Genomic DNA, 16,772 nt, shown 5'->3' on the forward strand with positions numbered 1-16,772 from the left:
GCCTTAAGAAATATATCTAACTCCTTCTTGAATATATTTAATGAATTGGCTTCTACTGCCTTCTGTGGTAGAGAGTTCCACAGGTTCACCACTCTCTGGGTGAAGAAATTCCTCCTAATTTCTGTCCTAAATGGCCTACCCCTTACCCTTAGACTGTGACCCCTGGTTCTGGACTCCCCCACCATCGGGAACATCCTTCCTGCATCCAGTCTGTCCAGTCCTGTCAGAATGTTATAAGTTTCAATGAGATTCCCTCTCATTCTTCTAAACTCCAGCGAGTACAAGCCCAATCGACCCAATCTCTCCTCGTACGTCATTCCTGCCATCCCAGGTATCAGCCTGGTGAATCTTCGCTGAACTCCTTCCATGGCAAGAACATCCTTCCTCAGATAAGGCGGCCAAAATTGCACACAATGCTCAAGATGTGGTCTCACCAAGGCCCTGTATAACTGCAGCAAGACATCCTTGTTCCTGTACTCAAACCCTCTCGCTACGAAGGCCAACATGGCATTTGCCTTCTTAACCGCCTACTGCACCTGCATGCTTACCTTCAGTGACTGGTGCACAAGGACACCCAGGTCTCGTTGCACTTCCCCTTCTCCCAATCTATTGCCATTCAGATAATAATCTGCCTTCCTGTTTTTGCCACCAAAGTGGATAACCTCACATTTATCCACGTTATATTGCATCTGCCATGCTTTTGCCCAATCATCCAACCTGTCCAAATCATCCTGGAGTTTCTCGGCATCCTCCTAACAGCACACACACCCACCCAGCTTTGTATCGTCTGCAAATTTGGAGATATTACATCTAGTTCCCTTGTCTAGATCATTAATATATATTGTGAATAGCTGGGGCCCAAGGACCAATCCCTGCGGTACCCCACTAGTCACTGCCTGCCACTTGGAAAAAGACCCGTTTATTCCAACTCTTTGCTTTCTGTCTGCCAACCAGTTCTCTATCCAAGTCAATACCTTGCCCCCAATCCCATGTGCCTTAACTTTACATGCTAATCTCTTATGCGGGATCTTATCGAAAGCCTTCTGAAAGTCCAAATACACCACATCCACTGGTTCTCCCTTATCTATTTTACCAGTTACATCCTCAAAAAATTCCAGTAGATTAGTCAAGCACAATTTACCTTTTGTAAATCCATGTTGACTTTGTCCGATCCTGTCACTGTTTTCCAAGTGCTCTGCTATTACATCTTCTATAATGGACTCTAGCATTTTTCCCACTACCGATGTCAGGCTTACCGGTCTGTAATTCCCCGTTTTCTCTCTACCACCTTTTTTGAATAGTGGGGTAACATTAGCTACCCTCGGTGCTGTTCCAGATTCCATCGAATACTGGAAGATGATCAGCAAAGCATCAACTATTTCTAGGGCCACTTCCTTAAGTACCCTAGGATGTAGATTATCAGGCCCTGGGGATTTATCGGTCTTCAATCCCATCAATTTCCCTAACACCATTTCCCTACAAATACTGATTTCTTCCAGTTCCTCCCTTTCATCAGACCCTATGTTCCCTGACATCTCTGGGAGGTTATTTGTGTCCTCCTTTGTGAAGACAGAACCAAAATATGTATTTAATTGGTCAGCCATTTCTTTGTTCCCCATTATAAATTCCCCTGATTCTGACTGTAAGGGACCTACGCTTGACTTCACCAATCTTTTTCTCTTCACATATCTATAAAAGCTTTTACAGTCAGTTTTTATGTTCCCTGAAAGCTTACTCTCATATTCTATTTTCCCTTTCTTAATTAATCCCTTTGTCCTCCTTTGTTGAATCCTAAACTGCTCCCAATCCTCAGGTTTACTGCTTTTTCTGGTCAATTTATATGTCGTCTCCTTGGATTTTATGCTATCCCTAATTTCCCTTGTTAGCCACGTTGAGTCACCTTTTTTGTTTTATTTTTATGCCAAACTGGGATGAACAATTTCTGTAGTTCATCCATGCAGTCTTTGAATGTTTGCCATTGCCTATCCACCGTCAACCCTTTGATTGACATTCCCCAATCAATCCTACCCAACTCGCGCCTCAGACCATCATAGTTTCCTTTATTTAAATTTAGGACCCTAGTCTCTGAGTCGACTACTTCATTCTCCATCTTAATGAAGAATTCGATCATATTATGATCACTCCAACCCAAGGGGCCTCGTACAACAAGATTGCTAATTAATCCTTTCTCGTTACATAATACCCAGTCTAAGATGGCCTGATCTCTGGTTGGTTCCTCGACATATTCGTCCAGGAAACCATCCCTTAAACACTCCAGGAATTCCTCCTCCACAGTATTGTTACTAATTTGGTTAGTCCAATCTATATGTAGATTAAAGTCACCCATGATGACTGGTGTGCCCTTATTGCACGCTTCTCTAATTTCCCTTTTAATGCCATCCTCAACCTCCGCATTACTGTTTGGAGGTCTATATACCACTTCCACTAACGTTTTCTGCCCCTTGGTATTTCTCAGCTCTACCCATACAGATTCCACATCATCAGAGCTAATATCCTTCCTTACAATTGTGTTAATCCCTTCTTTAACCAGCAATGTTACCCCACCTCCCTTTCCTTTTTGCCTATCTTTCCTAAATATTGAATACCCCTGGATGTTGAGTTCCCAGCCTTCGCCACCCTGGAGCCATGTTTCCGTAATCCCAATCAAATCATATTCGTTTACCTCTATTTGTGCAGCTAATTCATCCACCTTATTACGAATGCTCCTCACATTAAGACACACCTTCAGGCTTGTTTTTTTAACGCTCTTACACCTATTAGAATTATTATTTACTGTGCCCATGTTTGATTTAAACCGTTGATTTCTCTGACTGCCACTTTTGTTTTTCTCCTTCCTATCTTTTGCTTTTATCCTTGTTTCCCTTTCCTCTGTCCCCTTGCTCAGGTTCCCAACACCCTGCCATTTTAGTTTAAACTCTCCCCCAGAGCACTAGCAAACACTCCCCCTAGGACATCGGTTCCAGCCCTGCCCAGGTGCAAATCGTCCGGTTTGAACTGGTCCCACCTCCCCCAGAACTGGTTCCAATGTCCCAGGAATTTGAATCCCTCCCCCTTGCACCATTCCTCTCGCCACGTATTCATCTGAAATATTCTTCTATTTCTACTCTGACTAGCACGTGGCATTGGTAGCAAACCTGAGATTACTACCTTTGAGGTCCTATTTTTTAATTTACCTCCTAACTCCCGATATTCCGCTTTTAGGACCTCATCCTGCTTTTTACCTATATCGTTGGTACCTATATGCACCACGACAACTGGCTGTTCACCCGCCCCTTCCAAGATGTTCTGCAGCCGCTCTGAGACATCCTTGACCCTTGCACCAGGGAGGCAACACACCATCCTGGAGTCTCGTTTGCGGCCGCAGAAACGCCTATCTATTCCCCTTGCAATAGAATCCCCTATTACTATAGCTCTACCCCTCTTTTTCCTCCCGTCCTGTGCAGCAGAGCCACCCCTGGTGCCAGGAAGTTGGCTGCTGCTGCCTTCCTCTGGTAAGCCATCCACCCCCGTTCAGTGGCCCCGCTGAAGTTGCTTGATCTTGGCTGGAAAGTTGTTAGTGGTAACTGATATGGTACTGGGGACTGTTGAGTGCCATACTATTTAAAGCGATGGGGACAGCATGAGAGATGAAGGCAGCATACTTGCCAACCTAGAAAACGAACAAAAGCTAGCAAGCAACTTCAGAAAAACTGATACAGCCACCAAACAGCTGACAATTCAGGAACTGTCCTGATTGTAAGCCTATGATATGTGAAAGCAGATAGCTGCATGGGCTTGTAATTTAAACTGTAAGTACAACCAAGATTCCTTCACTTTTATTGGAAGAAATCAACATAAGTTCATGAAAGCCTGAAGGGTAAAAAAGGTTGAAAACACAAAATTAATGGCGTAATTCTGTGGAGATTGGGGCATGGTCTCCTAAATCTTTACATCTCAAGTGTAAATCTTCAGACTTCAATGTAGGGGGTAACGTAAGAAAACTCACTGAGCCCTTGGTTTGAGTATAAAACAAGGCTTTAATCAACTGTTTCACAACCATGAGATTCTAGTTCCATCACTAGTTCCTGGTTACAAAAACGTCCTGAGCAAGCTGGGCCCATGCCCGAGTATTTATACTCCTTGGACAGCGCCACCAGCTGGCCACCCAGTGTTATTTCATGAGTCATTTCTTCATGAATAATAAGATTCATGACAGGGGGCATGATTAAGAAGTTTGCAGATGATACAAAAATTGGCCGTGTAAGTTGCAGGGTTCTCAAAATTCCCGCACTCCCTGAGTTATGGATCAAGGGACCCTGTTTTGGACAAGTTATTAAAAGCAGGGTACCCAAAATGGCTTCTGCAAACCTCGTGACCAAAATTGACAGGATTTTTAAAAGCAAGACTCTGCAGACAAGCAGGCTCAGGGACGATATTTAAAATGCAGGAATCTGTGAATAGGGACTCTTTGGAGCCAGCCAGACAAAGTAAACACAGAATACGCATTTATTCGACTTGAGTCAAATCAAAGTAGAATGGGCCTATAACCGTGGCCATTAGCTTTCTGCATGTTTAATCGATAACAGCTCACAGTAGCCATCAAGGTAGGATGGGGACAATTAAGTCTTATCCATGACAAACAACCAGGACATCGGGGCCATTAGACCCGGAGACAACCACTCCTAAAGTCGTTAAAACAAATGGTTGTAATCATTTAAACCAAGCCCGCCAAAAGTTAAACAATGGAATGACCTGATTTGGCGTGCAGATAAGGAGTGGAAGAACGGGTATAACTGTAGGCCCATCAGTAGCAATCGCTCTCTTCTCTCTCTTCCCTTGACTCTTGTCTGTGGCCTTGGCCTGCTGCCTCTCGTGCTCGTGCCCTGGCCTCGTGGCGGGTTCTCTTCTCGCTCCACGCACCGCTCAACAACCAAGGACGCCCATTACACAGGGACCAAACGCGGGAGGAGAACGAGACCCGAGTTCAAAGTCACACAGGACACACAGGCCGCGAAATGGGCAGACGAGATGAGACGAGACAAAGAAGAAGGTAACACCGACAAGAGCAGAGAAGGGCAGCAAAAGACGTATCGGTAAAAACCAAACGCCTAGTTATAAGCTGACGTTTGGGGAAGAATTAGCAGTGTATGTATGGACAGTGAGAATAAGTTGGCATTTGAACACTGCGAATAAGCAGGCATTGGACGCGGGTGTCCACGCCCGTGACGAATATGCTGGCATTCAAAGGATGGGTAGTAAAATCAAATAAGCAGTGAAAACCGCCAACCGACCCACAACCGCAACATTACCACCGATGACCGCCCGAGGGAGAAGAAGAAGAAAACCCATCGCGACGAGACGACGACGGTAGCTGAGGAGAGAGAAGGTGTGTCGCATCAACAACTCCAGTGCCATGCCCTGAGACCACGTGGCAACGGGGTACCCCAAAGGACAGAAGACCAAACCTCAAAACTCACAACCGTTAATGCAACAGGTTTTGGATTGGTGAGCATGAATTCCTGGCCCCTCATAGCTTAATCTAGTTAGGTATAGGGGGTGGGATAAGGATAAGGGGGATTGTTAATGTATTTGTTTTCCCTCGATGTGCCGTGTGTTCCCCATTCCCATATAAGTGTAATTGTTTATGCTTGTATTTTATACCAGTAATTCTCATAAGATTGTGTTCTGTTCTGTTTTAATAACATTTTGGTTTTCTTACACCAAACCACTTGTCTACTCGATTTTCTGTATCGCCGCCTGTACCTAAGTCCGGTGTCTAGAACCCAGGGGTGTGGGAGCGATTCGAACCACTCAAGGGACAGTCAGAGGCGAAGCTGACTGGGCGCACATGCCACCCCCTACAGCCGTGTGGTTGATAGTGAGGAAGAAAGCTGTAGACTGCAGGAAGATATCAATGGACTGGTCAGGTGGGCAGAACAGCGGCAAATGGAATTCAATCCGGAGGAGTGTGAGGTAATGCATTTGGGGAGGGCTAACAAGGAAAGGGAATACACATTAAATGGTAGGACACTGAGTCGTGTAGAGGAACAAAGGGACCTTTGAGTGCATGCCCACAGATCCCTGAAGGTAGCAGGACAGGTAGATAAGGTGGTTAAGAAGGCATACGGGATACTTTCCTTTATTAGCCGAGACATAGATTATAAGAGCAGGGAGGTTATGCTTGAACTGCAAAAAACATTAGTTAGGCCGCAGCTAGAGTACTGCATGCAGTTCTGGTCACCACATTACAGGAAGGATGTGATTGCACTAGAGAGGGTGCAGAGGAGATTTACGAGGATGTTGCCCGGGCTCAGGAATATTAGCCATGAGAAAATATTAGATAGGCTGGGGTTGTTTTCTTTGGAACAGAGGAGGCTGAGGGGAGACCTTATTTAGGTGTTTTAAATTATATGGGGCCTAGATAAAGTGGATAGGAAGGACCTATTTCCCTTCGCAGAGAGGTCAATAACCAGGGGGCATAGATTTAAAGTAATTGGTCGGAGGTTTAGAGGGGAGTTGAGGAGAACATTTTTCACCCAGAGGGTGGTGGGGGTCTGGAACTCACTGCCTGAAAGGGTGGTAGAGGCAGAGACCCTCAGCACATTTAAAAAGTACTTGGATGTGCACTTGAAGTGCCGAAACCTACAGGGCTACGGACCAAGAGCTGGAAAGTGGGATTAGGCTGGAGAGCCCTTTTTCGCCGGCACAGAAACAATGGGGCAAATGGCCTCCTTCTGTGCCATGAATTTCTATGATTCTATGAAATGATACATTTTAGTTAATTGTAAGCCCTTTTATACTTCACTATTGACTGATTTTAACCAAAAAAAGACCAAAGCAATGTGACGTTTGGATATTCAACACTCCCAGCTTCTTGCCCCTTTCCTTCCCTTTCATTGCTGCCCAATTCCCTCTCTTTCCCTCTCACTTAATTGTCTATGTCTAATGGATTGGACCAGACCCTACTCCCTCAACATGCTCTTACCATTAATGGATGGGGTTCCAGCCAGTGTATACTGTAGGTGGGAATTCCTATTCTCACAAGAATTCCCATCTACAGTGAGCAGCAGTTGGAATCACTTCCATCAACAACATTGACAGGATGGAGTCTGGTCTGATTGGCCCATCAATGGCAGGACTTGGGTACGTGAGGGGCGAGGGAGCCAGACCATGCTGATTTTTGTCAGTGAAACACAAACAGTTTGCCTGTATCTGGGAACGAGAGACAGAGACAGTGAGAGATTGTGGAGCACTGAGGATAGAAGTAGACAGAAACATTTAGAAAAAGACAGCGAGAGAGACTTGACAATCAAGAAATGTTTCGTTTACTTTATACAGCGAAAAATAAAGGACAAAACAGGCCCACAGAGACAGGTCTCGCTGTAGACTGGCGCCAGACTGATTTTAGGGGAGGAAGAAAGTAGAATATCATAAATATCAGCAATTAGTCCTAAACCAATTGGTGTCACAGAATTTTTACACTGTCCCTTTAAATAGTACCTTTGTGCTTCATTTTCTCCTTGTCCTCTTTGTTGCAATCACACTGACTACAAAATCTGCACTGACCCTCATAAAGTTTAATTTCAATTAAAGTTGAAACCAGACCATTATTAATTCCTGATGGTTTTTTTTGGCTTGACTGAATACAGGTCTCTAAATTTTTTTTTAAAAACCAAATGAACCTGACATCTGGTACTTTTCACTGCAGGAAGAGAAATGTTCACTCAGTATACCTGGGGAAATGTTTCAGTCCCTCGGCACGACATTAAGTGGAAGCAATCTGCTTCTGCTCGAAGGCTGGAATTCACCCACTGAAAACAAAGATACTCACGTCTGAAGCAAACCTTTAGCGCAAGGCTAACTCATCAGGTCTATTCCAGCAAATGTTTTGTAATTGCTTCTATTCCCAGCACAACTGAACTTACACAAAAAGAAGCCATGGGCAAGCTAAAAATTGAAACGTTTTTAATATAAAATAAAATGAAATTCAACTTTATGTAAAAAGTCGTTGCTGCCCTCCTTGCATCTATTTTACCTTTTAAGAACATAAGAAATAGGAGTAGGAGCAGGAGTTGGCCATTCGGCCCCTCGAGCCTGCTCCATCATTCAATGAGATCATGGCTGATCATCGACCTCAACTCCACTTTCCTGCTCGATCTCCTTTGATTCCCCATGAGTCCAAAAATCTATCGATCTCAGTCTTGAATATACTCAACGACTCAGCATCCACAGTCCTCTGGGGTAGAGAATTCCAAAGATTCACAACCCTCTGAGTGAAGAAATCCCTCCTCATCTCAGTCTTAAATGGCCGACCCCTTATCCTGAGACTATGCCCCCTAGTTCTAGACACTCCAGCCAGGGGAAACAACCTCTCAGCATCTACCCTGTCAATCCCCCTCAGAATCTTGTATGTTTCAATGAGATCACTTCTCATTCTTCTAAATGGTAAACCCATTGGGGGAAAAATTCGGCATCGCCCCATTTGGGGCGCCATTATCGGCCGTGCGCAAAGTTTAGCGCCTGGCGCTAATTATCGCCTCCGACGGTAAACTTGGCTTTTATCGCCCCTGGAGGTGATTGGAGTGCTAAATCAGGCGCTTCACACCTGTCTTAAAGCGCAAAGGCCGAGGAGCGAGGCGCTACCTCAGAGCGCTGGCGAAGCAAGGAAGGGCAAATCAAAATAAAACTGCAAAGTGCTGCTCAGTACCCAAAACTCCTTCACACAGCGTTGAATCTCTCCAGAAGTCTCTCTCTCTCTCTCAGAATGCGTGGTGCAAAAATGTCACCGACAAAAAAAGGCAGGAAGCGGTCGCCTTTAAATAGCGCTCCCCCGGTCCCTTTCTGACAACAAAACGCTCCCTTCAACCTGTCGTTGCTAGCGGCAGGCGGTAAGGCAGGGGGCGCCACTCAATATCCAGTCCGGGGCGCTAATGGGGCGTTGCGCAATCAACTGACATCACAATCTGCTGGCGCAGGAGATCGTGGCGGTAGTGTTTAGCGCTGCCGCAAAATGTCTAGTTAATTTCGTGAGCGGCGCAAACATCGCTGCGCCCGGGCGCTAGTTACTTTGCGCCCCATTCGCGCCCTCTTAAGGCGCTAATGGGAGGTGCAAACAACTGAATTTTTGTTTTTAATATTCACACTTTTTGCTTTGCCTGTTATCCAGGCAGCCCCCATGATGTCTCCATTATGTGGCACTTCACGTATTATTTAAAGACTCACACAGAATGAATGGACAGGTGCTGGAAGATGAATGCTATTCTCTGCAGCAAAAAAGGATGATTCAACTAAGAAATTTAAAAGAAACAGCTGCAGGATTTGAAGACATTGTGGCACTTGCCCCAACTGTAGAGCCCGGCTCTGGGATGTAAAAGCAAAGATTCCACTGTTTGGACCACTTAGGCAAGGTGCTCATCTGTAGCACAGCGAAGCTGTCCAAATTACAGAGTGTCGCTGTGTGCTGCACAACAATGCAGTACCAAGAGGGAGGGGTAAGCATGCAGCAGGACAAAGACGGCCCATGGTGTAGCAGTAGCAGAGGAGGAGAAAGTTGGAGGGGCAGCCTGGAAGATTGATCCACCAGCACTCAGTGAGAACTGCTTCTGGTGATTTCCAAATACAGCCCTTGTACAAATATTGCAAGTGAATGAAACATCAAACAGTGTTCCCAGGAACAAGGTGGAAGATTTGGCATTGGGACCTGCAGCCCATGAATTAAAATTGATGGACAGACAATCAGAGGCTGGCATAGCACAATTTCCCAGGAGCACTGACATGGAAAAATCTCCCATAGCAACAACAGCAACCTTATTTATTTATACATAGTGGCTTTAACATAGTAAAATGTCCCAAGGCGCTTCACAGGACTGTTATAAGACATGTTGTACATTTCTAAATACTGCTGCTTAACTGCCATCTTACCCCTACGTACTATTAGTTGTTACTTGAACATGGTCCTTCCCAATAAAGAAGACTTTCTGCAGTAACGAGAAGTGCTGAAAATGTATCTGGGGATAATTACAGAACAAAGCACCTCTAACCTGCCTTTCCCTTAGTGACCTATAAGGTGTGCGTCAATAGCAAAATACTGAGGATGTTGGAAATCTGAAATAACAACAGAAAATGCTGGAAACACTCAGCAGGTCAGGCAGCATCGAGGAGAGAGAAACAGAGTTAACGTTTTGGGTCAAGGACCCTTCGTCGGAACTGGAAAAGGTTAGAGGAATAACAGGTTTTTAAGCAAGTTTAGGGGCAGGGAAAAGGAGGAGGGGAGGAAAGAACCAAAGGGAAGGTCTGTGATAGGATGGAAGGCAGGAGAGATTAAAAGACAAAAGGGATGATGGTGCGAGGCAAAAGGAGATGGTAATGGGACAAGTTAAGAAACAAAAGATGACTCTAGATGAGGTGTAAATGACAATGGCAGAATGATCGACAGCTACCATGAGAGAAAAAAAGGGAAAATAAAAATAAAGGGTATACACGAGACCTTCCCTTTGTTCTTTCCTGTGCTCCTCTAATTCTGCCCTCTTGATCAGACAAGCAGTCTGACAATTTAGAGACTGTGGAGGCGTCGAGGGAAGTGGTGGTGAGGTAGAGCTGGGTGTCATCATCGTACATGTGGAAACTGATGCTGTGTTTTTGGATGATGTCACCAAGGGGCAGCATGTAGATGAGAAATAGGAGGGGGCCGAGGATAGATCCTTGGGGGACACCAGAGGTAACGATGCAGGAACGGGAAGAGAAGCCGTTGCAGGTGATTTTCTGGTTACGATTAGAAAGATTAGAATAGAACCAGGTGAGTGCAGTCCCACCCAGGCAGTGGAGAGGTGTTGGAGAAGGATGGAGTGGTCAACCGTGTCAAAGGCTACAGACAAGTCAAGAAGGATGAGGAGGGATAGTTTACCTTTGTTGCAGTCACAAAGGATGTAATTTGTGACTTTGATGAGAGCTGTTTCGGTACTGTGGCAGGGGCGGAAACCCGATTCAAACATGGAGTTCCGGGAAAGATGGGCATGGATTTGGGAGGCGACAACACGTTCAAGGACTTTGGAGAGGAGAGGGAGGTTGGAGATGGGGTGGTAGTTTGCAAGGACAGAGGAATTGAGGGTTGTTTTATTGAGGAGACGGGTGATGACGACAGATTTGAGGGAGAGGGGGACAGTACCTGAGGAGAGAGAACCACTAACAATGTCAGCTAACATGGGAGCCAGAAAAGGAAGTTGGGTGGTCAGCAGTTTGGTGGGAATAGGGTCGAGGGAGCGGGAAGTGGGTCTCATGGATTGTGACCATAGTAAACTGTTCTTCTTCATCCTTCTCGACCTGTCTACGGTCTTTGACACAGTTGCCCACACCATCCTCCTCTAACACTTCTCCTTCATTGTCTAGCTAAGTAGGCATGCCCTCATCTCATTCCATTTTTACCCATCCAGTCATTGCCAGAGAATCACCTGCAATGGCATCCCTTCCCACATCTGCACAGTTACCTCTGTGATCCTTCAAGGATCTATCCTTGGCCCTCTCTGATTTCTCATCTACATGCTGCCCCTTGGTGACATAATCTGAATACGTGACATCAGGTTCCATATGTACGCTGGTGACATTCATCTCTACCTCACCACCACCTCTCCTGACCGATTCACAGAAAAACACTGGCACAGAAATGATATCTTTCTGTGCTGACTAAAACCACTCTGCTTAGAAACATAGATGTGGAGATGCCGGTGTTGGACTGGGGTGGACAAATGTGAGAAGTCACACAACACCAGGTTATAGTCCAACAGCTTTATTTGAAATCACAAGCTTTTGGAGCGCTGCTCCTTCGTCAGGTGAAGTGAAGAGATGTATATAGACACAGCATATATAGTCACAGAACACTGCCAGATGATTACAGGTAATCTTTCTAACTGCCTTTTATCACACCTCGGCAGAGAGATAATCACAGCAATCAAAGGTGTGAATGGTGTCCAAACAGGTCAGTCAGGAAAACATTACATCAAAGAACAATGAAGTTCACCATTCACACCTTTGATTGCTGTGATTATCTCTCTGCCGAGGTGTGATAAAGGGCAGTTAGAAAGATTAAGATTACCTGTAATCATCTGGCAGTGTTCTGTGACTATATACATCTCTTCACTTCACCTGACGAAGGAGCAGCGCTCCGAAAGCTTGTGATTTCAAATAAAGCTGTTAGACTATAACCTGGTGTTGTGTGACTTCTCACATAGAAACATAGAAACATAGAAAAATAGGAGCAGGAGTCGGCCATTCGGCTCTTCGAGCCTGCTCCGCCATTCAATATGATCATGGCTGATCCTCTATCTCAATACCATATTCCCGCTCTCTCCCCATACCCCTTGATGCCTTTTGTGTCCAGAAATCTATCGATCTCCTTCTTAAATATATTCAGTGCTATCACAAAAAGTGCTCACACTAGCCCTCACTTCCACTCCACTCCCCAGCTGCTCACTCAGAATGAATACGACTATACTCAACTTCAATGTCATAGTTCATCCTAAGCTGAGCCTCAAATCCCATATCCCAGCAATCACCAGTACAGCCTATGTCTATCTCTCTTCAACAGTGCCGACATCATCCCAACTGTCTCAGACAGCTTCATCCATATTTGGTCATTGACATGAATCAGTCATTCATGAAAGAAAGTCTTATGAAATAATACTGAGCAGCCTGCGGGTGCCGCTGTCCAGGGAGAGTATAAATACTCGGGCATGGGCCCAGCTTGCGCAGGACATTCTTAACAGGAACTAGTGAAGGACACAACGAGGCCTCCATGTTGTAAAACAGTTGATTAAAGCTTTGTTTAACACTTAGACCAAGTGCCTAGTAGTTTTCTTACGTCAGTCATCACCAAGCTGAATTACGCCAATGCTCTCTTTACCAGCCTCCCAAGTTCCGATCTGTATAAATTACAACTCATCCAAACAACCACTGCCTGCATCCTGTCCCATACTAAGTTCCACTCCCCAATCACTCCTGTCCTTGCCAACCTCCTTTGGCACTCTGTTCCCTAACTCGCACCAAACCCCATTCACCCATCACCCCCTGTGCTCACTGATCTACATTGGTTCCCGTTCCGGCAACGCCTCGATTTTAAAATTCTCATCCTTGTGTTCAAACCCCTCCATGGCCTCGCCCCTCCCTAGTTATGTAACCTTCTTCAGCCCTACAACTCTCCAAAATCTCTGCGTTCCTCCAATTCTGGCCTTTTGCACATCCCCAATTTTCATCGCTGCACTATTGGCAGCCGTGCCTTCAGTTGCCTAGAACCTAAGCTCTAGAATTCCCTGCCTAAACCTCTCCGCCTCTCTACATCTCTCTCCTCCTTTAAGATGCTCCTTAAAACCTACCTCTTTGATAGAACATTTGGTCATCTGTCTTAATATCTCCTTACGTGGCTCGGTGTCAAATTCTGTCTGATAACGCTCCTGTGAAGCACCTTGGGTGCTTTAACTACATTAGAGGTGCTATATAAATGCAAGTTGCTGTTGTTGTTGCATCAAAACCAAAATCCTTGTCCTCATCTGCAAATTCCTCCATGGCCTTATCCCTCCCTAGTCCTGTAGGCTCCCCTAGCCTTTTACCAACAATGCCTGGCCTTTGCTCTTACTACTTTGGCCTTTACATGCCCCCATCTCTCTACTCGTTGCCAAGCCTTTAGTTGTCTTGGCCCATACAAGTCTCCCAAAATCTCTCCACCTTACAACCTCCTTAAACCTTTGACCCTGCCTTTGCTTAACGTCTGACTTGACCTCTGTGAAGTTTATGTTGGCTTGTTTTCTTATATTAGAAGGCACGTTGTTGCCCAAACACACTAACAAAAAAAAATTCTACCCAATCACATTCCAGCTAAAAAAAAATCTCAGATTCTGTCACTGTGACTGTTCCTTACCTCTAAAATTTATCAAAGCCAAAAAAAAATTCAGAAGAAATGAATCACAAATTTACCAACAAAAACTTACCCTAACTTTCCTATCACTCTTAACAAATTCCCTGTGCACATCAGGACACACATTGCTGGTGCCCCTGAGCATCCCTGATGCTTGCTCCACCCTCCTCGATAAGTCACAGCCCAGCTCATCCAAGAGAGGTCTGATTTCAAGAACAACACGTAAGAAAGTGCGCGTTAAACCGAGGCCCCGTCTGCTCTGTCAGGTGGACGTAAAAGATCCTGTGGCACTATTTCGAAGAAGAGCAGGGGAGTTATCCCCAGTGTCCTGGCCAATATTTACCTCTCAATCAACATCACTAAAAAACAGATGATCTGGTCATTATCACATGGCTGTTTGTGGGAGCTTGCTGGGCGCAAATTGGCTGCTGTGTTTCCCACATTACAACAGTGACTCCACTTCAAAAAGTTCTTCATTGGCTCTCATTAGCGCCTCTCTTAGCTAGTCTTTTGTATCTTAACGGGGAAAATAATGTGTCAATAGAATACTCACAAAAACTACAAGTGGTCCAAAGCACCAGGCACAACCACCTGCCACTCCCCCATGCAAAGAAAATAGGATCACATACACCAAACTCCTGCTCCCCAAGAGAGAGTAGTGTTGCCTATAACACTGATTTATACAAAAATGTCAGACTCCAAGGAATCTCCACTGTTACTATAACTGATGCATACACTGAGGGGTGGGACCTTTCCATTTGTATGATGTCTGTAAGAAAGAAAGACTTGCATTTATATAGCGCCTTTCACTGCCACCGGACATCTCAAAGTGCTTTACAGCCAATGAAGTACTTTTTGAAGTGTAGTCACTGTTGTAATGTGGGAAACACGGCAGCCAATTTGCGCACAGCAAGCTCCCACAAGCAGCAGTGTGATAATGACCAGATAATCTGTTTTTTAGTGAAGTTGGTTGAGGGATAAATATTGGCCAGAACAGCAGGGATAACTCCCCTACTCTTCTTCGAAATAGTGCCGCGGGATCTTTTACGTCCACCTGAGAGAGCAGACGGGGCATCGGTTTAACGTCTCATCCAAAAGATGGCACCTCCGACAGTGCAGCACTCCCTCAGCATTGCACTGGGAGTGTCAGCCTGGCTTTATGTGCTCGAGTCCCTGGTGTGGGACTGTGAACCCACAACCTTCTGACTCAGAGGCGAGTGCGCTACCCACTGAGACACAGCTGACAAGAGAGACAAGATCATTTCTCCAGGTAACGGAAGTTTGGAGCCAAGAGTCGCCTCCAGGTTTCCATGACAGGTGAGGGAAAGAAGAGAGTGTGAGACAGATAAAAAAAACAGTGAAACAGGCTTCCAGAGGAAAAAGGAAGGAAGCTTATAAGAGGGAAACAAAGAGGCATTACAGTTACCAATCTCAGTCATGCCAACGTGAGGAAACACCAATCAAAAGGTAGATGTTTCTCAAAAGTAATTAAAGTAAAATCTCTCCTAGATGCTCTAAAAAAATACAAAATTTATTAATTCATCAAATGCATAGCTTCCAGTAATCAAAAACATATTTATCATTGTGAATATGTTGTCAGACTTGATAAGTTATAAAGTGGATGAAATGAGCAAGCTTTATTTAAATAAACACAATCTCATTGCAAGTCCATTTAGCACATTTGCCACAATGATTTAGAATATGAGTTGTAAATCCAACCCAGCCAAACAATATAATAAAACCCCAAAATGTGCTTCATACCCTTTGAAAACACGACTCGTGCAAACAGCAAGCATTTTTGAATGAGTTTGAATTTTAAGCAAAATAATGTAAATACTTAAATAATGATGTTTTGGAAGAAACGTCTGGAATAGCTCGCGTTATTGTGGAAGGAAAACTCTTGAATTGTATATATTGAAAATTCTTGAAGCAAACCTGCTCAGCCGGCAGCAGAGAACTGAAGATTATTTATGCCGTGTTCAGCAGAGGTCGGACTTTCTCCTGAAAGCATCACAAAGGTAAAGACAATCAATATCACACGGCTTGACACAGCTCCATATTTCAAATGTCACAAATTCACGTGTGACGTGCACACCGTCAGTGCCTCTGCAGCCTCACATTTAGCTCACTAATAATTTAGGAGCCTGGTTTTACTACATCCACGTCTTGAGCACATAACCTGAAATAAATGTTAGTACTGTGCAGGCAAACACTATGATCCCTCATTGCAACATTTCCTTTAAAAGATCAGCAATTAAAACACTGTAATGCACTCTCAATGGCAAATTGCAAAACTCCAGGCCTTCATGGCAGGCTATATATTGGATGTTAAGATATGAGCTGCTCAACATAAGGATGATAATTTACTGTAGGGGCCACAGGTCAGAACCACGTAGAATGGTCAAACAAACAAGGATTAATTCCTCATGCCATGGGGGTCCATAGGCCAGGAGCTTCCCACGGGAAGTGGGAAAGCTGGAGGAAGATTGGAAGAGCTTTGAAGGGAGAGGAAAAAAGTGCAGCACCAAAGATGAATCCCGTTGCTCGAATGCAGCATACAATTAATTTTATTTATGAGGCTTCACTACTGGCTCAGGAATTCGCTTGTGTCAGGCATTGGTTGGGAAAGTTGACAGTCAGTGTCATGGGCCTGAATTGCTGTGCCCGACATTGTGCTGCACATGATATTCAAGCCAGAAAGAGGGTTTGCTGCAGGTAAAAGATTTTTATTTCCCTTCCGTTTATTATTAAAATCAGATACAGTGCAAAAATTTTACGGGAGAAAAATTTGGTTGCTTTGCACCTCCCGTTAGCGCACTAAGTGCCACCAACGCCTCCCGCGAAATTCAGCGGGAGGTTAGCAGCAGCG

This window comes from Somniosus microcephalus, chromosome 9 (genome assembly GCF_052327205.1).
Source record: "Somniosus microcephalus isolate GS21.2 chromosome 9, FLI_Smic_1.0, whole genome shotgun sequence".
In the NCBI taxonomy this organism is placed as follows: Eukaryota; Metazoa; Chordata; class Chondrichthyes; order Squaliformes; family Somniosidae; genus Somniosus; species Somniosus microcephalus.